This window comes from Zootoca vivipara, chromosome 15 (assembly GCF_963506605.1).
Source record: "Zootoca vivipara chromosome 15, rZooViv1.1, whole genome shotgun sequence".
Lineage (NCBI taxonomy): Eukaryota > Metazoa > Chordata > Lepidosauria > Squamata > Lacertidae > Zootoca > Zootoca vivipara.
The window spans coordinates 40,347,635-40,372,801 of record NC_083290.1 but is presented as its reverse complement, the minus strand read 5'-3'; positions in this window follow the sequence as shown (position 1 = coordinate 40,372,801).

Genomic DNA, 25,167 nt, shown 5'->3' with positions numbered 1-25,167 from the left:
ACAAAAAGAACACAAGAGCAGGTGCAGGCTGGGAAGGGCAAACAAAGGCATGAAGCAAGAGTCCTTATGGAGGAGAGGTGGGATCACTAGAGGAGGGAAGCTAGACTGGTGTGGATTCACAGCTGATAATGGAGGCCCACTCACTTTTCTGAGGAGGATGGAAATGGAGGTGTGAAAGGGCGCATATTGAGCCACTTACAAAGGTGCCACTGCCCTGGAATTACTACAGCGGGTGTGAAGTAACGGTGTGTGCAGTCATTGCTACCTCTTTGTCATATGATATGGCAAGGACATTAACCTTTGTTGCAGTTGCCATCTAGTTTAGTTATCAGTATCATAAGCTCAGCGCTCCAGTAGAAGCAAAGCAAAAGAGACCATGCATATGTATGAATGCACCGGGTTGTCTCAAAACCAATGTTTATATATATATATATATATATATATATATATATATATATATATATAACAAAAAACACCTGTACCATGCAATCACTATTTTAAAAGACTTTTGCTTACCTGATAATAGGAAGATATATTTTGAATCCCTCCACCCTTCTTCTAGAAAATGTATGTGCTGTTGATCTAAAACATGCTGGCAGCTGGCAGGTAGGAGCTGAGTCTGGTGGAATTAGATTGTTATTAGCTACAAAAATTGCAGTACCTTAAAACCATCTCAAGCTAGCTATGTTGACAGTGTGATGGAATCCTGACAATACCTTGCCAGGCGGGTTAAAGGATATCATAGCCGAGCAGATGATTAGTTTTAAAACTTTTAATGGATCCCAGGCCACTGCAGTCTGATGGAACGAACGGCGTGGTCCCCCAGGGAAATATGAAACTATTTTATATCTCATTTGCAGGAATGAACACCCAGGAGGTGCTTCCCTTTGTCAGAATACATAAGCTCTCCCTGAAAACATTGCTTTAGCATTCTGTGCCACTGCATACAGCTAATGCATTCATGCGTGCGCACACACAGACACACACACACACACACACACACACAGAGAGAGAGAGAGAGAGAGAGAGAGAGAGAGAGAGAGAGAGAGAGAGAGAGAGAGAGAGGAGAGAGGAGAGAGAGAGAGACATAAACACACATAAATAGAGATATAGATATATATGGACTGGGCTCATTAAGCAGCCTGGTAGAGAGATGTGGCAAGGCTGTGGAAGGAGGAAGAAAACTCTAATAAGAAATATTTGTGCCTGTTGTGTACACAATACATTAGCCAGGAGTTGGGAAAGCCAATGACAAATGGATAACATACCATAACTGGCGGAAGAGATGTGACTCAAAGAAAAAGCATCATAAGAAAAGTAGCTAAGGAAGGACAGTAAAATGTTTTAGGTAGGTGAACATGGTTCCCAAAAAGTCAACATTTGCCTAAACAAACACTGTGTTAAGTGGATGCCAGATAGACAGGGAACTGGTAGAGAAGGCTCAACTCATGATTTCACAGGTTGGGAGAACTGGGAATTTGTTGTTCATGAATATATTGCTGTTGTTTGTGAATATTTTTGGCAGTGGGTCTAAAAGCCATATCCTCCTTTTACGGTGATTATTTGAGAGTCCTTGCAAAAAGGGTTTTATGAATGTAAACGGCCTTTGCTTTCCTTCAACGCCAAAATGGATTGGTTGCAATTTTTACCTATTTATGGTGATGTTGCCATGCTAGATCCGGACAGAGATGTGTAAGTTGCTTGTTTACCATTGGCTTTTTTAAAAAACCAACTAATTATATGTAAAATTATACGCAAAATTATATACAAAACGTATATTGTGTTATGCATATGAAAAATCAAGTCTCATACCGTGCTGTATGTGTGCAGCATAAGTTAATAAATATATCAATACATAAGTATCTATATACAGTTACAATCATAGAATCATGAAATTGTAGATTTGGAAGAGATCCCCAGGGTCATCTAATCCAACCTCTGAGTAATGCAGGGATACGTAATATGCATATGTTCATATGCTGTATATTTTTAATAAAATGAGCCCTATAGATGATATCATATCTGAATACTAATAATATAATGCATGCAATATGTGAGAATTGTTCAAGAGCCTCGCTTCCTGATTAGATTAAGGCATGGTACTGCAATTTCTAAACTTACCCGGGAGTAAGCTCCATCGAATTCCATAGGCTTAAGTTCTCAGTAGACATGCACTGGATTTTATTGCAAGTATTATGCACTTGGAACTCGTAACCGAGGTGGATTATGACATCCATTAGGTGTCAAGTACAATAAAGTCACTTAGAGAACTGACATATAGCCAATAGCTCTTCACTTTAGATCCAGAGGTCTTTGGTGCCATACCCTGGCAGTAGCCATTTCATCCTGTGCCATCCAGTCAAGTTTTTACAAGCTAGTGTGATATTTTTAGTCTTTGCTTTACTATATATATATATATATATATATATATATATATATATATGCAGGCTTATAAAACATATGTCCTCTTTACCATCTTATATTCTCCTGCCTTGAGCGTCAGATCCATCTGCCTTAATATCCACTCACTAACTACAAGCAGCAAAAAGGGGGTGGGGAGAGGATACTATTCATTTGCAGTCCTATTAATGAAAGCTACAGTTACCAATTCAAATCTGGGGGAGAAAGATAATTGCAAGAGCTGATTGCCAGACATCCTCCCATATTGACTCACGGGGCAAAGAGGGAGAGAGTAAAAGAAGCCGAAATTACAGCGCAGGTCTCTGAGGAATATTAATGTAATAGTTTTAACATGATCCTCCACACTTTTTATCAAGGAAAGTTAATAATAAGGTCTGGCTCTGGCAATTTTGTGCAATATTACATTTTCCTTACCATAATTATGACATGGTGTTCACTTTGTGAACTAATGAAACTTTTACACCTTTTGAAAAAGAAGAAGAAGAAGGGGGGGGGATGTAGGAGAAGGCTCTCCCTTTCAGATGTGAAAGCTCATAGCAAAATTTTATTTTGTTTGTTAAAACTTCCATGTACAATATTCTGGAAATATTGCTTTGAAAAAAGAATATCATATTTTGAGACTTCAGTCTATGGCATCTCTGAGCCGTATGCAGCCTAGGACCCTCGTACTTATGGGACCGCCTCTCCTGGTATGTCCTGCAGAGGACCCTAAAGTCCATGAATAATAATAGCTTAAGGGTCCCGGGCCCTAAGGAAGCCAGACTATTCTCCACCAGGGCTTTTTCAGTGACTGCTCTGACCTGGTGGAATGCTCTGTCCCTCGAGACTAGGGCCCTGCAGGACTTGATCTCCTTCCGCAGGGACTGTAAGACAGAGCTATTCTGCCTGGCCTTTAATTTGAATTAGCCTTTAATTTGAATTAGCCTGATCCTCTATCCCCTTCCCCCTTTCCTCTTCTATGAAGAAACCCTTTCTGGGACCCCACACTTAAATTCTTCCCTGGTCCCCCTGCTGGCCCTACTAGGACCAACTTGGCCAGTTAGCCCTGGTGATCATTTAATGTCTACTGACTGGGGTTTTTTTGTCCGTCCCCCCCAAAAAAGACCTCATAAATTTTGAATTTTATTGGTATTGATGCTGCATTTTATGTTGTATTTTATGCTGTTTTGAAGTCGCATTTTAATCAATGTTTTATATTTGCTGAAATATAAGCCCGGTTTTTAAACCAGGAAGGGCGGGGTATACAGTGGCCGTTTGGGTTGCGAACGTGATCTGCGCGGGAGGCATGTTTACCACCCGCAGTGTTCGCAACCCACGTCTGCGCACATGCGGGTCACAATTTGGTGCAAAGCATGTGCAAAGCATGATTTAGTACTTCTGCTCATGCGCTGAAACCCAGAAGTAACCCGTTCCAGTAGTTCTGGGTTTGGCGCGGAGCGCAACCTGAAAAGACACAACCTGAAGCGGTTGTAACCCGAGGTATGACTGTAAATAAAAAATCATTATGAGCTGTGGAACACTTCTGCCTGAAATCCTGGAAAGCCACCACCTGTCAATGGAGCCAGTGCTGAGCTACATGGACCAAAGTTCCAACTTGGACACTGCAGCTTCCTATGGTCCATTGATTTATGCAGGACCTACAGATGATATGCTTCTGGAGTTCAGGAGAAGCAGGAGGATCGCAAGACTGTGGACAGATCTCTGAGTGCAAGGAACTCCAATATCTTCTTAGTTCCGAGCACACCTCATTGTTGTTCTAAAACAGGGTTGAGGAACCACAGGTGCAAGGTCCAGTGTCACCCCAAGGCCTCTCTATCTGGCCATTGGGACTCTCTCCAGGCCACACTTCTCTTTAGTCCACTTATTTTGCCAGGTTGACGTGTTTGCACTGTAACAATGCACATAGCTGCCAAGTTATCCCTTTTTTAAAGGGATTTTCCCTTCTGCTGAATAGGCTTCCTCGCGAGAAAAGGGAACACTTGGCAGCTATGACAATGCATGGCCCCCAGGCTTACAAAGTTCCTCAACCCTGCCCTAGATAGCCACCACCAAACATCATTGCACATTGATGAATCATCTCCTGACAGCCAAAAGCCACCAAGTAAGTGTAATGCCTGTTTTTAAAAGTGTCAGTTTGGCTCATTAGGAACTTAGAGATGGTCATCTCCTCATCTTGCAGATATGATTCCCCCCCCCACAAAAACAGAACTTGGAATTCAACCAAGGGGGTGTGCTAGTTGGAGCCAGTGCAGCAAGCTCTGCTAGGACAACAGGACTCCTCCCTCTCTGTTCGCCAGATTAGCTTGGGGTGGGGTCTGGAAAACACCCAGAACAGTGCAAAGGGAGTGGGGAGAGGGGAGATGGTTCCATCAGGCTAGATGAAATTCTTGTGCTGGTGGAGCAACTGGGGGGGGGGGGTCGAGAGAGCAGAGGAGCCAGAATGTGAATCCTGGGAGCAAAGGAAACAGCTTGGCAGAGTACACTGCTTTGCATGTGGGCTTTTCATGTTAAATGTTACACATGTTTGCAAAGAATGTGTAATATGCCTCACAGAGTACAATCCTAAAGTATGCCCTTCCATAATCCATGACCATTGACCATATTGGCTGGGTCACCTAACCACAGGGTCACCTAATCCAACCCCTGAGTAATGCAGGGATACGTAATATGCATATGTTCATATGCTGCTTACTTTTTATAAAATGAGCTTTTTATAAAATAGATGATATCGTATTTTTTAGAAGATCCTGGTGGGAAGAGCCTCGCTTCCTGATTAGATTAAGGCATGATACTGCAATTTCTGATGGTTGAAGACCAACGATACCTGGAGAGCCACAGATTTTCACCCCTGCTCTAAGAAAACATGTGAAATTTCAAGCTGGTGAGCTCATAAAGCTCTGGGAATGGATTGAAAACATCTACTAGTCATTGGCTAGTATTGAAATCTGGACCTTCCACCACCAATCTTTCTAGCAACCCGCTGGTGGGTTGAATCAAACACCTGACTTCGTTTCTGTGTCCATTCTCCTGTTTCCTTTGATGTGTGCCGTGCTGTATTGCCCTACGGTAGTGTGCAATGGCATTATCTATAAAAGGAGAATAGTCTATACTATTTGTAGACTATACATCAACAAGAACATTTTTTTCTGCAAGCTGATGTACACACACATCAGCTGCCTGCATACAGCCAAAAGCAGCAGATCAAAGGAAGAGGGCTTTTTTAAAAAAAGACAGGCAATTGATTTGTAAACCTGCCTTTCTACTGGATTTGAGGGGACTACAAGGAACTCAGACCTCAAAGGGGAAAGATGTCATAGGCAGCATGCAGAGACCCTGTTTTCTGTAGCTTGCATAAAAAAGCATGGAAACTGGTGTTAGATTGGTCCTCTTGGCAGGCCTGTAACTTAAAATATAAAGAAACTAAGAGGGATAACGTAAGGCCTGCAGGTGGCATTTGTAGCAATATTGGAAACGTGCTGATGGCTGCTTTGTTGTCCATTAGAATTTTCCAACCAGGAAATTAATTCTATAATCAGCTTAAAGTCTCTTAGGCAGGCAAAATTGCTACACTTGAAAAGAGTGGGACACATCGATAAAAAATGCTGGAAATGTCTGTTGGAGGATGGGGATACATACCATATGTGGTGGAGGTGTGATATAATTAGATGCTTTTGGGAACAAATATATAACGAGTTAAAAAGACTACTAAAGTATACATTTCCAAAAAAACTCGGGATTGTTTTTGTTAGGATTAATGGGGAAGGAGATCAAAAGGGAAGACCAAATAATATTTATGTACGCCACCACAGCGGCCAGGGTGTTACTGGCACAAAAATGGAAAACAACAGAGGTCCAAACTGTGGAAGAGTGGAGGGTCAAAATGGTAGAGTATATGGAACTGGTCAAACTTACTGGAAAAGTTAGAGAACAAAAAGACCAGAAAGCCCAAAAAGAATGGTGCAAATTTACAGAATATTTAAAAAAAATATGGTAAACCAACAATAACACTAATTGGCATGAGTTAATATTTACAACCAAGGGCGTACCCACCATGGGGCAAGTTAGGGCAGCTGCCCTACTCTAGAAGTCAGCTGGCAGCTGCCCCTCTCTAGAAGCAAAAGGACGCAGCGAGGGAGAGGAGGGGAGAGAGCGCAACACCCTCCTGCTGGAGCTCGCTCGTTCAGCTCATTCTGCTGCTGCTCTTACTGGAGCAAACAAGGAGGGGGGAATGGAGAACCAGAATTGGAAGAGCTGGGGTGTGGATTAAAACACTGTACGTAAAACACCACACTCACTCTGATGTTCCTCCCAGGGATCGCGGTGGGAGGGAGGGGGGAAGAGAGCGAGAGCGAGAGAGAGAGAGAGAACTTGAAGCTGGCTGCTGAAGGATTGAAGTCTCTCTCTCTCTCTCTCTCTCTCTCTCTCTCTCTCTCTCTCTCTCTCTCTCTCTCTCTCTCTCGTGCGCGCGCAAAGAGAGGAGGCTGGACAGGGCGAGCCTTCCAAAGCTCCTGTGCCAGTATTTAAGATACAATTTGTTTCCTTGTTTCAGGGCACCACAGCTTTTACTCTTGTCCTTGGGGAGGGGGGATCTTTATCAGTTTAATGAAACCTCCAGCGATAATGAGGTGTGAAAGGAGTTCCGTTTTAACTGGGTGGTTTTGCATAAGGAGGCTTGGAAGGCATGGGAATGCAATGGTGTTATATCTTTCCCAATTGTCCTCCCTCCTTTGTGTCTTTTATCATCCAAGCTGTTTGGGCAGCCACTGTGTGATGTGATCTTAAAAGATGTGTGTTAGAAAGGGTGGGCATGGATGTCTCAGTTTTCTCTTTCAGCCTTAAAGGGCCAGCACCCCTTTATTGCTATAAAGCAGGCATGTCCAACAGGTAGATCATGATCTACTAATAGATCACTGGACGTCTGTGGTAGATCACTGGCTCCCCCCAAAGAAGCTCAGCAACTTTGGCTCCCCTAAAAAAAAGCTCTACATCTTTGCCCTGAAGCCCCCAAAACAGGGCTTTCCTTCCTAAATAAAGCTAAACTTTGACCTGAACCCCCTAAAACATGGATGGCTTTCCTTCCTAAAAAAAAGCTCAACAACCTCAACCTGAACCCCCAAAAGGGGGTAGATCAATCACTGCCAGTTTTTAACTCTTGGAAGTTGGCCACCCCTGCTATAAAGAGTCTGCATGTAGCTTCATTGGAAGCGATGGTATGTTGGCATTGACAACAGATATTTTTTATGTTGTTATGTATTACGGTTTTTAGTTTCTTTGCTGTCTCACCAATAGAAAAACCTGGGTGGTCACTGTTAGGGAATTTTATAGGGGGGGGGGGCACCCAAACGAGGCTTCATTTGGGAATCAAGATTGGCACAAATGCCCTCAAGGGGACCCCATTTGATCCTACAACACCACTCTAGTACCGCACCAACACGAACCCCCTCAAGATCAAGCCCTGTGTAATAAAGGCTCCCTTTCCTACCCTTTCTCTGTTGCCTGAGACTCTATGTAACCATATTTCTTTATGAATGAATACCGTGTATCTGTATTTCTAAATGAAACCCCCTTTTGCGACTCTGGCCAAGGGCTCTCAGGGATGCAGGGAACAGCCATAATCCTTTAAGCAAGAGTTCAGGTAGCCAGGGTGGTGCTCCTCTGCATATCCATAATGCATTCAGGTACCATCTCCTGCCATTCCCAACCCTCCGAAGCCAGAGGCAATACTCACACCTGGACCCATTGTCCCCCCCCCCCCCCCCCGCCAAGTACTCAAGGATCCCCTCCCAGATACTTACTGGTACTTGCTTAACAATGTCCTGGGACATCGTGCATTGTTACCGTATGTTAATCCTGTTTACCTCCTGTTTACCTGTATGCTAATGCCCCTTGCCCCTTCCCCTTTTCTGACGTTTTACCCTGTCACAAGTGATGTATGTATGATGCTTTCGATGTACATTATGGGATGGTGGTGGGAACTTTTAAAAGTTCTTGCAGCCCTGTTCATGGTGTTCAGTCTGGCATTGAACCTGCTGCGCAGTAATAAACCTTGCTGTTTGCTCCGGATCGTGGCTGGACTCCTTCCTTTTATACTCTGCAACGACCACAGGCCCTTGCCTGATGAGCTGGGTGGCTGAGCATTCTCGCACCCAGAATTTTGCCCTAACAGTCACTTTTTATCTTTGGGCAATGCTCAGAACAAAACAGGAAGAAAGCAGGTGGTGGACTTTTGGGGGAATTGGAGTCCTTTTACTTCTTCTTCTCTCCTTTAGGAGGAATATAACTTTCCATCTCCCTCTCATAACGAACTTTGCCACTGTTTGCCATGTCTTCAAACTTGCCTATTTGTTTTGCTGACATTGTCCACCATTCAGATGATTGGGTTGCATTTCGCAGGGCAGAAGAGTCCGGACCTTGGTGTATTCAGCTTGCTAGGCTTACAGGAATCCGGACGTATGAAAGGGGTCGGTCTTGCTGTGGGCAGGATTCCTGCATTACCGGGGGGGGGTTGGACTAGATGACCCTGGGGGTCCCTTTCAGGCCAGCTCTACAGGATTTCTGTGAGGGGTTCAAGTGAAAGGAGCGGCTGTAGATAGTTTCTGTGCTTCAGGCTGCTATCCTATACAGACTTACCTAGGCATAGATTGATTTCTTAAGATGGTTGTGTGAAATTATTATGGACAAAGTATAATTATGTAGCGCCTGTATTGTAGGCTCAGCTTATAAATATGTGTCAAATAAGCAATACATCATAAAGACACCACTATCTCCACTGTGGAAATATGAACCCTGGGTAAGTGCCTGGAATCTCACTGTTGTGGATATTGGGGTGGCATAGAACAATATTAAAACTTGCAGTTTGCCCCCCCTCCTCCATTCCCTCAATACTTTTCATATAATCATAGAATCACAGTACTCCAGGTGAGGTCTGACCAGGGCAGAATACAGTGGTACTATTACTTCCCTTGATCTAGATGCTATACTCCTATTGATGCAGCCCAGAATGGGATAAGGCAAAAAGATGGGATAAGACAAAAGCAGGCAAACTTTAATTTATTTCTGTACAGCAGGCTTTGCTAAGCTGATTCCCCTCCGTGTGCTTTGGACTACAACTCCCATCTGCCTCTGGCAGCGCAGTTGTGGTCCAAAGCACGTGGAAGGTGCCAGGCTGGCAAAGGATGCTGTTCATTCATAATATGAGTGCCCATGTGCGTAGTATGGGATATGCCTTGTCCTTGCTCTTGCGTAACCACAGCTGGTCCTCAGCAGGCTCATTGAGAATGTCCCTTTTTATAGCTGCTTGTCCTGACCTTTCTCTGATTCCTCCTTATTATTTCCCTGGATTTCCCCCCTTTTGGTGTTATTAGACTGGAGTCAGTTTCACCTGGGCTCTGTAGCCCCACCCACGTCCCCACTTTGTGGCACCTCCCCTCCTGTGCCTTGGCCCCGCCCCTTGCCCCTCCCCTCCCTTGGGCCCACCCCTTGCCCCCCCCTAGTTTTGATCCTGGGTACGCCCCTGTTTACAACTGTAATAATGGATTATAAATGAGTTTTGGAAAAAGAGAAAACATAGTGAAATGAAGGATAAAGAGCAGGTAAAAGAGAAGAAAAGGTAGAAAACTGAATGTGAAGGAAGGTGATAGAAGATAAGAGAAGATGCTAAGATAATAAAGGAGAATGGGTGGGGGTTTGGGGGTTATATTTCGGGATAGAATGGCAAATATTGTTAACAATTGTATTTTTTGAGTGTATATTGATAGTATCTTTTTGTTGACAGCTATCTTGCATAAGAATATATAAGTTTGTATAAACGATTATGTATGAAAATTAAATAAAAAGTATTTTTTTAAAAAAATGAAAAGAGTGGGACACATAGGGAACTCAGCTGGCAGGGTGCATAGCAATCCATCAGTAGTTCTTCTTCTTCTTCTTCTTCTTCTTCTTCTTCTTCTTCTTCTTCTTCTTCTTCTTCTTCTTCTTCTTCTTCTTCTTCTCCTCCTCCTCCTCCTCCTCCTCCTCCCTCTCCCTCTCCCTCTCCCTCTCCCTCTCCCCCTCCCTCCCTCCCTCCTCCCTCCCTCCCTCCTCTCTCTCTCTCTCTCTCTCTCTCTCTCTCTCTCTCTCTCTCTCTCTCTCTCTCTCTCTCTCTGTTGTAGCTCTTTGTGTGATGGCTGCAACATATACTCCAACTTCTACAGTCATAGACAGGAGGGTATGAGTCTCAGGGATGGCTCACACCCTGGCCAGCACCTTTTTAATCTCCTGCCCTCGGGAGATATAGAAGCATGATAAGCCACACCAACAGGTTAAAGAACAGTTTTTACCATACCCATGGGCCGTGAGGCTGCTGAATGGAAGAAAGCAACATTGCAGCTGATGTTCGGGGTTGGTGGTCGTACAACAGCACCCAGAGTGAAACAAGGACTGAGAGATTTGGGGGGGGGGGGGCTCGTTTAATCTCACTGTAAACAAATGGTACAGTTGTGGCATCTGGCCAAATCTGACCACTCCTGACCTCTTAATCAAAGGCTATAAAACTTCATCTTACATATAAAACTCCATTTTGTCTGAACCTCTCATCTTGTCTGTGAGTGCAATTTTTAGAATATGCTGGTCAAGCAAGTATGCAAATTTCTCGTTACACACAAGCCGAAACACCTGTTGTCCTAACGGTTGGGAACTCCCCTGGCCGACCCGAAACTAGACTAGCTAAACCGCAAAGATGTCTAAGTTTAGAGATATGCAAAGCGATGTCCAGCTGCGGTTAAGTAGGTAACAGATGCAATAATAGTTATTCAGCATCACCTAGTGGAGTAGGCAAAGGTCTTTGTAGTTTGAAATTAATAAGTCAGACAACATTCTGACTGGCTAAAGACATACTGCATAGGGGTGGGGCAGACCTTTATTGTATAAGATTGTATTTATACTCTGTACATGCACGAGGTTTTTGGTGCAGTAGAGAAGCCTTATTCTCGCTCACCATATTGCCCCTGTATGACAGAAACAATAAAATTGTTCTTAAAACTTGAAATTTTGCTGCCTGAAGTTTTTCATCTGGTCTATGTCTGAAGTCCTAAAACACAGTGCAACACAGTGACAATAAAGTATTTATTATTTATTTTATTATTATTTATTATCTATTATATTTATTATTATCTGTGTTAACAGCATTCCACAGTGGACATCCCGACACATTTGGGCTGGGGGGGGGGAGAGAGAGATCCTGACAGGTGTCACCAACCAGGATGACCAAGGATTGTCATGACTGGGCCTGAAGCTGGACTGAAATGGATCCAGATACTCAGTTTTCTCCAATAATCCTTGAAGCTAGACCACCACCTTCTCAAGCACCTTTCCTCAAGGGGGGTATGTGCTACTGCACGCCAGTTATTTAAAACTATCAGATCCACAGAGGTCCTGGATTAGATGGGCCTATGGCCTGATCCAGCTAGATTGTTCTCATTGTAATGCCTGACTCAAATAAATGTATCTTCCCCTTCTAATACTGAAGTTTATGGGGCTGAGTTAAATTTCAGTTTTTATTTGACACCCATGAGTGCTAGAATCTTGCTTTGCTTTTTTGAAAAAGGGAAATGGAGTTTGTCAGTGTTCTCTGTCCACCCAACTTATTTAGGTTTGTTGTCATCAGTTAGGGAAAGCCTCAGCGATTCTGCCTAACCTCCTCAACGACATACTTAATTATTAGTTGTTATTGTCAATCTCAGTATACCTTAGCTTGACCTCCAATCATTGGTTTCATTGTTCTTTCTTTTACAGCAGTAAATGTTCGCTTCTTGGCTTTACCCTATCCTTACAGTAATCAGCATTCCATTATTATTTCAGTGGAGTGTCTGGATCAAAAGCACATTTCTACAGGCCACTGAATCGCCTTGAAGAATCATACATATTTTAAGTAGTAACATAGAATGGAATTATTATTTTGCACAAGAGAGATATATCAAAGATCACTCAGCAGCAGAAGCAGGTAAACTGCAAGTTCCCATTCACCCTCTCTCAAAAAAACCCTAAGAAAAGAGCCCTTGTACTGAAGTTTGATCAGCTCTACGATATACATGTCACAGGAAGGTTGGGAAAACACAGGCAGATTCAAATTGTGCAGTTGGTGCCCTGCACTCTTTCAGGATATGGACTGTGCCCTTTATTTATTTATTTATTTATTTTGCAGACCGTTGTCTCACTGTTCTACAGCACTATAATCAAAGGGGCTCCAAGCATGTGGGAAATGTACTATCAAACATCAGTGAAATCACAATTAAAAAGCAGGCACACAAATATACAGGGGTACCAACATCACAGTAAACTGCTCAGCCAGCTAAGAGTGCACTAGCACCGAACATCCAAAAGCCTGTTGAAACTGCTGTGTCTGGGGTGCTCAGCCAAACACAGAAAGAGATAGCTCAGTTGGGTAGAGTGTGGCGCTGATAACACCAAGGTTGCAGATGCAATCCCTGTATGGGACAGCTGTGTATTCCTGCATTGCAGGGGGTTGAACTAGATGATCCTTAGGGTCCCTTCCAACTCTACAATTCTATGATTCTATGGTTCTATGAAAGCACTTCACATAAATTGAAACAACTTGTATATGTACACTGGTTTTCCCAGTAATGATGTATGGAAGTGAGAGCTGGACCATAAAGAAGGCTGATCGCCGAAGAATTGATGCTTTTGAATTATGGTGCTGAAGGAGACTCCTGAGAGTCCCATGGACTGCAAGAAGATCAAACCTATCCATTCTGAAGGAAATCAGCCCTGAGTGCTCACTGGAAGGACGGATGAGGCTGAGGCACCAATACTTTGGCCACCTCATGAGAAGAGAAGACTCCCTGGAAAAGACCCTGATGTTGGGAAAGATGGAGGGCACTAGGAGAAGGGGACGACAGAGGACGAGATGGTTGGACCGTGTTCTCGAAGCTACGAACATGAGTTTGACCAAACTGCAGGAGGCAGTGCAAGACAGGAGTGCCTGGTGTGCTATGGTCCATGGGGTCACATAGAGTCGGACATGACTAAATGACTAAACAACAACAAAATACAGTAGAACAATAGTAGTATCCCTATATTTCTCAAGGCTGGACTGAAAGAGACTAAGATGGCAGGCCTAGACCTACACATCATAATAACATGATATAAAAACATTAAATACAAACAATATCATGACATAAAATCTTTAAACACATAATAACAACATAATGCAACAGCAGTGGTACATAAATGAGGGTATTTTGTAGGAGACATCCAAAACAGATAACTGATGGTATCTCACAAATCATAGAGAGAAGTGTGTTTGAGACTACACGGGCACCCATGGAAAACACTTGCTTCTAGTTCACTGCCTGAGCCACAATGACCTATAGGGCGATGTGCCACCAAAAGAGGTTCCCCTGAAGACATAAGGGGTCAAATGGGCCCCCAGGACTCTTCCTATGCCAAGCCTCCTTCCCAGGCTACATCCCTCATTGCCCCGACTCCAACCTCTGCAAATACTTTTGCTTGGCTGGATGCAGAATAATAGAATTGTAGAGTTGGAAGGGGCCATGAGGGTCCTCTAGTCCAGCCCCCTGCAAAGCAGGAAACGTTTGCCCATCATAGGGCTCAAACCCATTACACTGAGAGAGTCTCATGCTCTACCAACTGAGCTATCTAAGGTGTCTTTGAACTGCCATTTGCTGCCCTGGAATGAGAAATCTTGTTGTTGTTGTTGTTTAGTCGTTTAGTCGTGTCCGACTCTTCGTGACCCCATGGACCAGAGCACGCCAGGCACTCCTGTCTTGCACTGCCTCCCGCAGTTTGGTCAAACTCATGTTCGTAGCTTCGAGAACACTGTCCAACCATCTTGTCCTCTGTCGTCCCCTTCTCCTAGTGCCCTCAATCTTTCCCAACATCAGGGTCTTTTCCAAGGATTCTTCTCTTCTCATGAGGTGGCCAAAGTATTGGAGCCTCAGCTTCACGATCTGTCCTTCCAGGGAGCACTCAGGGCTGATTTCCTTAAGAATGGATAGGTTTGATCTTCTAGCAGTCCATGGGACTCTCAAGAGTCTCCTCCAGCACCATAATTCAAAAGCATCAATTCTTCGACGATCAGCCTTCTTTATGGTCCAGCTCTCACTTCCATACATCACTACTGGGAAAACCATAGCTTTAACTATACGGACCTTTGTCGGCAAAGTGATGTCTCTGCTTTTTAAGATGCTGTCTAGGTTTGTCATTGCTTTTCTCCCAAGAAGCAGGCGTCTTTTAATTTCGTGACTGCTGTCACCATCTGCAGTGATCAAGGAGCCCAAGAAAGTAAAATCTCTCACTGCCTCCATTTCTTCCCCTTCTATTTGCCAGGAGGTGATGGGACCAGTGGCCATGATCTTGGTTTTTTTGATGTTGAGCTTCAGACCATATTTTACGCTCTCCTCTTTCACCCTCATTAAAAGGTTCTTTAATTCCTCCTCGCTTTCTGCCATCAAGGTTGTGTCATCTGCATATCTGAGGTTGTTGATATTTCTTCCGGCAATCTTAATTCCGGCTTGGGATTCATCTAGTCCAGCCTTTCGCATGATGAATTCTGCATATAAGTTAAATAAGCAGGGAGACAATATACAACCTTGTCGTACTCCTTTCCCAATTTTGAACCAATCAGTTGTTCCATATCCAGTTCTAACTGTAGCTTCTTGTCCCACATAGAGATTTCTCAGGAGACAGATGAGGTGATCAGGCACTCCCATTTCTTTAAGAACTTGCCATAGTTTGCTGTGGTCGACACAGTCAAAGGCTTTTGCATAGTCAATGAAGCAGAAGTAGACGTTTTTCTGGAACTCTCTAGCTTTCTCCATAATCCAGCGCATGTTTGCTATTTGGTCTCTGGTTCCTCTGCCCTTTCGAAATCCAGCTTGCACTTCTGGGAGTTCTCGGTCCACATACTGCCTAAGCCTGCCTTGTAGAATTTTAAGCATAACCTTGCTAGCGTGTGAAATGAGCGCAATTGTGCGGTAGTTGGAGCATTCTTTGGCACTGCCCTTCTTTGGAATTGGGATGAGAAATCTATAGGGGTATAAAGTGGGTATAATAAACACCTGACTTTTCCATGGTTGGCATGAAACCTCCTATACATAAGTAGGCATTTTGAGTCCATTGTCACACCCACTTTTGCCTTTGGCTCTACCCACCACTGTCATGGGGCCCTGAAGAGTTCCACACCTTCATTCTAACAAGCCAATGAAACGACAGTATATTAGTAGAAATTGACTAAGTTTTGTGGCCAAGGCTAAGAAACATAATAAGTTGTTAAAATCTACATGAGTACCACAAAACTGATTTGTTTGTTTGCTTTCCCCCCTGGGAAAGATCTGCACATAAGGTTCTGCTGTGTGAGGCCTTGGCAGAATTTCCTTTTAATCTGATCCTACTAGCATCACTTTAATCAACCTCAGGGATCATGCATATGCACAAAAATCTGCCAGGCTGCCAATCAACAAAGTGACTGCAGCAGCAAGAACTGGCCTGTTGCACTGAAATTACAGCCGCTCATGAATAAGGAAAGGGTTTGTAATCATCTCCTCTTTCCACAAATGCCCTTGCTATGCCTTATTGATATGCTTTATTAAAATATAAAACTGGGGTGAAATATTGAAATAGTAAAGAAATAGTGTAAAACAGATGGAAAAGTTTGTACAGTACATTTCAGGCAGCTTTTTATATTCTGTGTCATACATACATTTTTATGCATCAATAGCTCCATTGCTATGACAAGGCAATACCAACTGTGAATCTGGCTAAAAAGAACACATGTGCTAGTTCAGACCAAGGGGAAACCTATATAGTTGGAGGCTGGCATTGACACCAAAGAAAAGTCACCCCTCTGGGTCATTCCTTTGGGTGTCATGAAGGCAGGGACACTCCCCATGGATAATTGGTTGTGTATGGGATTCCTCCTTGGTAAGGGATCAGAGCAGTTGTTGGGGAGGGAGGTGAATTAGTCTGGCCTCTAAGTGAGAGGTGGAATGCTGGGAAGCTGTGATGACTATGCTAAGAGCTTGAGTGCAGATCCCAAACTTATACCCACCAGTCACACTGTGTATTCGGTGATTTTGCTCTTTCTGAGGTTTTGAATATTTGTTGTATTTATTGGAATTCGCTGTTCTTTTATTGCATCTTCTCTGGGTGGGTCACTTCCTGTTTCATACGAAGAAACCATTTTTAAATGTCTCTCCAGCAAAAGCGGGAGTTGCCCTTAGAAAGACAGAAATCCAGTGAAGCATTATATGTGATTGGGGACCATTAAGGTGAGCTAGAAAAGCAGAAGTCCGTGCTCTTTCTAATTCCATTTATTTAGTGAGAAAATTTAATTTATTAAATTCACCATTTACTACTGCAGCAAATTTCAATGCAAATGCAGGTAATCATTTGCAGTTCAAAGGGACTATTGCTGGGAAAGTGTGGCATATAATAGCTCCATGCCATCCATGCTGAATGCTGCATGTCAGCAATAAGGCTGAAAGAATGGTTTATATTGACTTGGCAGTACTATACTCCCAAGTCTGGGGGTGGGGTGGGGTGGCTGTGATCTAATCATCATGATCATCATATTTGTTATTTGTATCCCCCCCATGTGACTGGACTGCCCCAGCCACTCTGGACAGCTTCCAGCATATATAAAAACATAGAACTGTAGAGCTGGAAGAGACCCCCAAGGAACATCTATTCCAAACATCAGTAATGGGTGAATCACAGCTAAAGAATCCTTGACATCCAACCTCCGCTTAAAAACCTCCAATGGAGGATGATCCACTGTCTTCTGAGGTTGTCTGCTCCACTGTCAAACAGCTCTTAACACCAGACAGTGCTTCCTAATGTTTAATCAGGAACTCATTTCTTGTCATTTGAATCCATTTATTTGGGTCCTACCCTCCGGAGCAGCAGAAAACAAGCTCGGTCAGTCTTCCCTTCAGATATTTGAAGATGGCTATCTCTTCTCTTCTTCAGGGTAAACAAACCCAACTCCCTCAACCATTCCCCATGAAGCTTCATTACCAGATCCTTTATCATCTTAGTCACCTTCCTCTGGAGAAACAGTAACTCATGACAGCCTTGGAGTATAGTACACTTTAACGTAGTAAGTGAAGTTGGGGCTGAGTCTGGTTTTATTTGTCAGCCAAAATTCTACTTGTAAAGCAGCCTTTTGTATCCCAGATATACAGAGTTAAATTTTCCCCTCAAACATTATCCCAGGCCAAATCTAGCATTCAGCTCCTCGTGGAGGCCTTGCACTATGACTTGTATGTAGACAGGTTATAAGCTCAACACATACACACAATTGAGTATTGCACAGAAAGTAAGACTGAACTAGAAAGAGGAAGTTTGGAAGAGGTTGTGGAAGAAGGGAATTAAGTTTACAGCATGTAATGTATTAAAGGAAAATTTAATGAAAATGATGTATAGATGGTATTTAACACCTGTTAAGTTGGCTAAAATGTATCATAATCTTAATAATAAGTGTTGGAAGTGTAATGAAGAATAAGGATCCTTCTACCACATTTGGTGGACGTGCCCCAAAGTAAAAAACTTCTGGGAAAAGATTTGTAATGAGTTGAAGAAAGTGTTGAAAAATACATTTACGAAAAAACCAGAAGCTTTTTTACTTGGAATAATAGGGGAAGAAATCCCCCAAAAGATGTTACTTTCTTTATGTATGCTACAACAGCAGCAAGGATATTAATTGCAAAATATTGGAAGAAACGAGAATTACCAACTATAGAAGAATGGCAGACGAAGATGATGGACTTTATGGAACTCGCTGAACTGACGGGGAGACTCCGAGACCAGACTGAGGAGATGGAGGAAGAAGACTGGAAGAAGTTCAAAGTTTATTTAGGGAAACATTGTCGTGTATAAAAAATTGAATTTCTATGGGATTTTTTTTTACTAGGCATTAGGGATGAAAGTAGATGTTAGAAAGAAAGTATAGATGAATTTAATGTAGTTCATTTGATGTAAGGATATGGGATAGCTTTGGAAAATGTTTAAAAGAATGATTAGGAAACTGCTAAAGAAGATTTGAAAAGGAAATCAGTTAGGGGGGACTTGGAGAAGTCCCAGAAACAATGGTTTGAAAGTTAGAAGAAAGTTAAAATGATTATAGGTATTGTTATTGTGTGTATTGTGTGTGTGTGTGTGTGTGTGAGGTATGTTTTCTTTTTTCTTTTTCTGTATATTTTTATAGTGTTTGTATTTTTTGTTCTTTTCTTTTTTCTCTCTCTGAATGTATAAAATCAATAAAAATAATTATTTTTTAAAAATGAAATAGAAAGAGGAAGTTACAGGTAGGTAGCCGTGTTGGTTTGACGTAGTCGGAACAAATAAAAAAATTGTGCATACACACGAAAGCTCATACCAATGACAAACATAGTTGGTCTCTAAGGTGCTGCTGGAAGGAATTTTTTTATTTGTTTAGAAAGAGGAAGGACTGAGTTAGTGCCACCATCTGAGTTTGAAAAAGAAGTCTTTTTAATGGATGTCTGCTGCAAATACAGCTAGGTCTTGGCTATCTCTGTTGATTTAGGGCAGCTCTCACTCCTACCCTTGGGAGAGTGGTTTGGTATTTTATTTTTAACATGTCTTTTGAAACCAGAGGTTTGGGGTTTTGAATCCCACCAATCCAGCAGTCTTCCTCAACATGGTGTCTTCCAAATATTTCTTGGACAACATCTCCCATCAGTTTTGACTATTGGCTGTGCTGGCTGGGCAGATGGAAGTTGGAGTCGAACAACATCTGGAGGGCTGCTGGCTAGGAAATACTCTTTATGGGAATAGATGGGATGAAAAGGAAGCCAGCCCTGACAAAATGGGGGAAGAATCTTTGAATCTGGGTCACCTTGTACAAGTATAGCATAATCAATGCTGCATAATCAATGCAGGAAACTTGACAGAATAAGATAGGTTACAACTCACTTTAGTTGGTTCAATTTAACAAAAGTTGCTTACGGTATATATTTTAAAGTTAAAATCTCTTGATCCTATTGGCTGATTGGCTCTGATGTCACACTTCCACTGAGCCACTCAGCTAGCTGCCTGGCATCTAGACTGCACAATCCTTCGGAGTCAGCCTATGATGCCGTGGCAGGCTCTTTGCCCAAAACTAATAAGAAAATTCAAAGTTCCCCCTCTATTTTATTTTATTTTTAATTTTTTTTTACTTAATGTGCCAGTGTTCTTTTTAACAGCTTCTGAGCTGCAGTCTCGGACTCTTAATCCCAGGCCTCAAAACACTGTGCTATACAGCTGACCCAATGACAAGAACACATTCCTAAGTACTGCAAAGTACAGCATACAACCTGTTATTAAACATTATGCAAAACACCATGCCCACTGAAGCTAAAGGACACCTTTTAATTATGTTTTGTAGCACAACTGTGCTTTTCAATAACACTTTGAAACACTTGATCAAAGGAAATAAAAGTCCTATCTCAATCATCTCTTTATAACAAAAGGCATTCAGAAAGATTGCTGTTAATATATTTCTTCTCTCTCTCTCTCTCTCTCTCTCTCTCTCTCTCTCACACACACACACACACACACACACACACACACATTTTCAAGCCAATCCAGTAATTAAGAGAAAGAAACTACAAATTATATTTGCAAATTTTCATTCCCTCACACTCATACCTCCCAGTGTACTTTCCCGTCTGACTTAGCTTTGGAAAATTCCAAGTCACCTTTGAATGCAGTGGAAAGATTCAGCGAGGTGAATGAAGATCACTGATGTGGGGTTGTGGCACCACAAACACTCAATACCATTCCTTGAATGCCAATCAGCAATCAAGGCAGTTTAAATAAACAACAGTTCTTGATTTCTGATTATGTTTCAGAAAATAGTTCCTCAGAACCCTTGACTTTAAAATTGACCTTTCTTTGGGGGTGGAAGTAACTGTTTAAGAGATACTGTACTCGTGTCATTTGTTGTTGTTTTTCTCATGGCTGCCTGAATAATAAAGGAATTGTATTATTGGTTTGGTTTATAGCTCACCAGATGGTCAGGGGGTTACTTTGCTGAGATTCCACTGTTTGACTGCAATGCAAGTGAGATTCTGATCTTTGTCTGCAATGAAGAGTAAATTCAAGATTACCCTCAGTGACCTCACTTGGGGGGAGGAAGATCATTCCACTCAGTTCTACATGGCTGACATTATCCTAGAAAACATTGTGAACCTCTGGCACTGCAATTAATTTTCTGCATCATGCACCATATTTACAGCCTTCATTATTTTCTTAAATTGTTTGGCACCAGGGTCATTGGGCAGGTGGGGGGGGGTGTAGTTTAGGAAGATGTAGCTTAACTTTAGCCAAAATGGAAAAAAAATGTGTTTGTGACACCTGTCCAAGGTCTGGGCTCTTCCCTCTCCCACAAAAAAAGGTCTTCAGTCCTGTGGATTATATCTGACTAAGTTGTGGTTACCAGACATCCCTGTTTCCCGGGGACAGTCCCCGGATTTACACATCTGTCCCCGGATAAAATCCGTCTCTGGAATGTCCCCAGATATCATTTAATGCCCCCGGATTTATATTTTAAGTGTTGTAAATTTATTAGTAGGGAATGAATGTTGCATGATTGGTTCAACGGCACAAGACACATCATATGGAGACTTCTGGCGAGGCAAAATGGTGGGCGCCATGGCAGTGAGCAGCTCTTGAAGCTAGCCAGAGCCACCTGCACTACCAGGCTGGCTCCGGGCTGCTGAGACTACCGCTGCCACTGCCACTGCTGAGGGGGAACTGGGGACGTTCAGTGCATCAACTAGGGGAACCACTGACGCACACACACACACCCAGCAAATCGAGCTGGGAGCGAGAGTGCCAGGCGACCTGTCCGACTGCCCAGCAGTGCTCTGGGACCAGGAAAACCCTGGAGCCGATGCAGGGAGAAGGAGGAGAGGAGGAGGAGAAGGAAGAGATTGAAAGAGGAAGGAGGGAAAAAAGGGGAGCCCCGACCTTGCTGCCGCTGAGGAGGAGAGATAGGAGATCACCAGGAGGGCAAGGACACATGGCTGAGCCCAGGCCCAACCCGAGCCTACCCAATGGCGGCTAGCACTCCAAGAGAGCAGGCTGGGCCCAGAGGAAGGCCACACGACAGATGAGACCACAGAAGAGAAGATATTACTGTGCTTCTTCTTTTTAATAACTTCTCTCTCTCTCTCTCTCTCTCTCTCTCTCTCTCTCTCTCTCTCTCTCTCTCTCTCTCTCTCTTAAAAGTGTCCCTGGATTCTTTGAAAAAACCTTAGACTAAGTACCACTCAAAGTAGACCCATTGAAATTAATGAACCTAAGTTCATGGAGCCTATTATCTTTGATAGGTGTACTTTGAATAGAACTAACATCAGATACAACCCTATGACTTCACAACCACAGTTGACCCCTGCAGCTTAAGGGTTCCATGTGGCTAACGTAGGAGGCTGTCTCATACCAGTTATGTCTCCATCTGCTTCATTACTGTCTGCTCTGATCTCTCCAAGAAGTGGCAGACTATGGGCTTTCAAATTTCAAGGGTACCCTGTGCAACACCAAAATCTCACTTTCCATTCTAAGTCATTTTGGTGGCGCCCCCTGCAGCACTCTCTCAGTTTGACAACCAGTGTGGGCAAATCATTCTCCCCTAAATCCACTTCTGCTCCAAGGTGGCAGCTACAGGACTGGCAAGTGGTGTGAGCAGAGGCAGAAGCCCCATATACATATCAGTTTATAGCAAAGAAAAATCTCCAAGGAGGAGTAGAATCATATAGAATCATGGAATGTAGAGTTGGAAGGGACCACAAGGGTCATCTAGTCCAACCCCATGCAATGCAGGAATTTATGGCAGTCTGGTGGTTGTACATGCAGCCAACTTTATAATGGTTGGGAAATACCCATTTAAACAAATACGCTTTAAGCATCTCAATCTCAGGACACAATCACAACAAAATTCCAGTTAAAACAACAATTCTATTAAAAAGGCAACAGGAACTGATAAAAGAAATAACCGTGGCTGCCTTCCTAACTTCCTCAAATAGTAAGCCCCATTGAATTTAGTAGGATTTACATCTGAGCTGGTTAATAAAGAGCCGATAACAATTTAAGCCTACTGGGCAGATGCCAACCAAAACCTAACAAAAAACACACCCCAATGTGGCCCCCAATGTGCATTATCTGGCCCCTGGGACTCTACCCACATGCTCTCCCCAAGCCACACAAGATTGTGCCACCCCCCCCCCCCTCACTGGTCTTGCTTCACACTCTCCTTTAGTATCCTTGAACTCTTACTAAGGGTGGATCTGCACTCATGGTTTTTAACATTAAGGAATGGTTAAGGAAGGGTTTTTATAACATATATGGACACATGATGTTCATAATGTGTTATTAAAATGTGACACCAGAGGGAGCTGTAGAGCAACCAGCAGCAGGGAGCTGAGTTTTGACGGAAAAAAACATGGTAAAAAATGCTATAATTTACAAATATGCCCTGTAACGTTTTATAAAGACATAGCATTCTAATAGTGTTAAACAAGTCAATGTAGATCCAGCCCAAGTCTCGAATCTTTTGTTGTCGTTGGCTGTTCTGCTCTGATACCATAACCTCCGTGAGCCAACCAGTTGTCCGGCTGTAACACAACTGCAATGTGCCAGCCAGAGTGACGATGACACTATGATTGCAAGTGATTAGAAAGAAAACCCTAAACATTTCCACCCTTTTTATTTAATGAGTGTACATCATTTAATGGCTGGCGAGGAACAAGCTGGCACTATAATTTGAGCTCTCAGAATGTACTCTGTGCTACACAATTGACCCATGACAACAAAATATCCCAAAGCAATAAAAACCAACATATAACCTTTTAATTAAACACTTAAAAGCCATCCGTTTATCAGGAAGACAGTGTTCCTGGGAATACTTCCCTCTACTTTGTTTTAGGGCTGCTACGCTGACAGTTCTTCAACAGCATTTTAGTGACCTCCCAGCAAGATAACGCATAAAGGCCTGGATGACATTCTCAACCCTTAAATTACAGCATCATTACCATAAGGTCATACATATTCATTCTCCCTCCCTCCCTCCCTCCCTCCCTCCCTCTGCGTGTGTGTCTAATCACAGTCATTCTCATCATAGTGGGGAAGACTATGGTCTGGTGACCTGTGCCTGCTTAGTCTGCAGTCCAGGTGCTAACTGTCAATGGGCAACTTCAAGGCTCTTTCCGCTCTCCCTTCCTATGGTTCTTTTCTTTAAATGAGACAACCCTTCCTATAGAGGACTTTCCTCAGGTAGCCTTTCAAAGAGGAGACCCTTTGCACCATAGTCCCAGTTGGAGGGAGAAGCTTGACAGAGTTAGCAAAGTCACTTAAACAATGCAAATGGAGCCCAAAGATAGAAAATAAATCCTGACTGAGGAAACTGAACAAAAACACTGTACAGTTTGAGGCAAAGGGATCAAAGAGGTTTGCCTTTCTTTACTTCAAGCCTTGCACATAACAGGGAGACATTCAAGCACGCATACAGAGGAAAACCTCCCTCAGAACTGCACAGCCAGTCAGGGGGTGAGCTACCTGAGCAAACATCATGTCACTCTCACCACCTAGCCCAGCCTTGCCTTACCCAGTGCCCGCTTTCCTGATTCCCATGAAGCAGTGTGGGAAGGAAAGAGTGGGAATTGGGTGAATGGGAGGGGCCAGGGGGAACCATACAGCGAGGAATGGTTAGAGGTCTTAATTGGGAGTTAGTTCCTTATGGTGACAGTGTGGCACCATAGGGATACAAAAGTATAGAGAGATCGTATTCCGGGCCTTTCTGTGATCAAGACAGAATCTGTGATTCTGTACAGTAGTGATTGTCCCAGCAAAATAGTGAGAACTGGAGGGTTATGCACTCTGCCTGGTTGCTAGGCAGTGCCTCCATCTGCCCACCTTGCCTAATTGGAATTTAACACTAACAGAGTCGCACAGAATGATCTCTGCTGCTGCACTTCCATCAGTTAGTAGGCTTGCAGAAGAAATCAAGAAATGCTTGTAGGAGATGAGCTTGCAAGTATTCCAAGATTGTGGCAAACTTGTTTACTACTGGTGATTCGGTATCATTGCTAGTTCTCTGTATCAACATTAAGACACAGAAACATTTGTAAAGGAGATTCTATAGATCTACGTATATCTACTGTATATCTATATCTATATCTAAAATATATGTGCCAGTGATTCCCCATTTCCGCTCCAAGAATTACAGTATTTCATTATTTGAAAAGGGTGGGATGTTCAAAAAATGTCTGATTATGTATTTAGGTAATATTGTTTTAAAACAGTTTCAAAGTAGCCTCTGTACTTGAAAAGGAGCAATTAACAAGGGGCTATGAATATGCATAATGAGGTGCTCATTAGCAAGGAATTAAACAACATTAATTTAGTATAAATATGAGATACACTAACCCCCCCTCTTGAAGGTTCACCTCTTTTTAGGCTTTGATGATGTTCTTGCTTGTATCCCAGCATATATTTTTTTACAAAATGGTAAATCATTATTAATTTTTTTGTTTGTTTTCCAAAGCTAAGTAAATATATGGCTTATTATCTCCTGTCCCTTTAAAATCTTCCAGAAATAAATGGAATTAGCATCCACAAATGAAATTAGCATCTTTTCCACATTTGATGGCAAAGAGCTGAAAAAACAAACCCATCTGGGATGCCCAGTAAACCTTTTATATAGAACTAGTAGGTCATTATGTGACACTA